Source organism: Pundamilia nyererei, unplaced genomic scaffold, assembly GCF_000239375.1.
Source record: "Pundamilia nyererei isolate P.nyererei 1_Seehausen unplaced genomic scaffold, PunNye1.0 scaffold00006, whole genome shotgun sequence".
NCBI lineage: Eukaryota > Metazoa > Chordata > Actinopteri > Cichliformes > Cichlidae > Pundamilia > Pundamilia nyererei.
In genome coordinates, this window is record NW_005187407.1 from 3,845,844 (window position 1) to 3,847,800 (window position 1,957).

Genomic DNA, 1,957 nt, shown 5'->3' on the forward strand with positions numbered 1-1,957 from the left:
AAGTTTATTTGTATAGCACAATTCAACAACAAGGTGATTCAAAGTGCTTTACAGAGACATTAGAAACAAGAACAAATAAAAAGCATTTATGCAATAAATGAGCAGGTCAAGAAAGAAATCTTTCCTATTTTTCTGTTCTGTCCTCAGTTACTGTGACACAAAAGCATCTTCCGTGATGATTACATCTCTGGTAAAGTCTCACAAGTGTCAGCTCTATTGTAATACTAAGATACCAAGAAGATTTACACAGAGTTTGTAATTGCAGAGAAAAAGTTGACTTCCTGTGGATATGCCATAATTATTTAGATATAAAGAAAGTCTTTTCATGCATCGTGAAATTGTAGTAGAATTCGAATTCTGAAACAGGGGCAAAAACACACGGGACGCTGTAAAGCAGTTGGTGACATAATGGGACGCAATACGATGGCGCGATAATAGTCACGTGACATCGACACAGACCTCGGAACAATCCATCAAATCAAATGTTCTACTCAGGTTTCGACGGGTACTGAAACAATTTTTCGATTTTAACCCAGCGACATGTACTTGAAATCTTTTTATTGGTGGAAAAACAACCTTTAACATATGCACTTGTATTTTAATGGTTCCAAGATTCAAGTCAAACAGTCAAGAAGCAGCAGCATTTTCTTCTCGTCCCTCCACAAAACCCGAAACAAAACAATATCTCACAGAACAATGTTCAGTTTCTTGGGGAAATGGAGTGTTCTTTACTTTTGCTTTTGTGATCACCTTCATCTGCCAACCCGGCATGTAGGCTGCTTGGCAGCAATCCTGATTTTTGTCACCCGCTATTGTTCAACATGTAATCTTCCTGGAAGATTTGTGGTTTCAGACTTGTGTACTTAGTTTTGAAATGCCTCAGTGTCATATGTCTTTCAGTGTTTTTAAATATTGCATACTCTTTGCTTTTGAAACAGCTCCGATCACATTTCACGCGGTCACATGTCTCATGTACTCACAAATGAAAAAAATATGTGTCCTGTTTTGTGACAGTTTAATAAAAAGTCAGGATAATCCAGACACGAAGAAAGGTATTTCCTAAAATGTGTCCATCGATACAGTCAATACCGGCATACACTCCGATTTTTATCAGTTGATTCTCTAGAAAACAGATTATGACAATGGAGCCACCAATTTAAAATATCAGCAACTGAGATATATTAGAAAAATAAATATATGAAAATAGGAATAGACATAATAGCGCTGTCTGTCTAGAATGTAAAAATTTAACAAGCTTCATTTAATCTCTAATTTAATACATTTCTTGCTTTCCACAAAACACGCAGGAGTTGTCAGATGTTTCTTCCTTTATAAATCCAACTAATCTGGGTGGATAATTGATTAAATCAGAGTTTGCATCCTAAAGTTTTTAATATTCTTAAAAATACGTTTTCATAAATAATCCTCTCCAAAACAAACAAAACATTTCCTTGTCGTTACAAAGTCTCGTTAGCCAGAAAGAAGCTAGCAGGGAAGCAAAGGCTTTGTAGAAATAGATAATGTGCCTCGTCAGGTTGGGTTGAATGGAAAACAGAGTTGGAAATAATGAACAGTTACAATAAATAATGTAAATAATAATGAAAACAACGTATGCTGTCAAAGCCCAGGAACCGCAGAACAGGAACTAACAGCAAGAAAAGGTAGAGGAAGAGAAAGAAGAGAAACTTAATTTCTAATTCTTGATTTAATACTTTCAATAAGTCAACTCCACTGCTTGCCGTAGTGCTGAGGAGTTTCTTATGATTCCAAGAAGAGGAAAGCTCTTGAACCTTCTTATGACAACTGTCTGTTAATATTTCAGGAATATTAATGGATTTTACCGATACATAAATAAGACCTGCACCATTCATTTTACTGGAAAAAGTCTGCAGATGAATTGAAATATGATAAAAAATGAGAAAACACTGAAAACTACAAGCTCTTATAAGCTCCGATT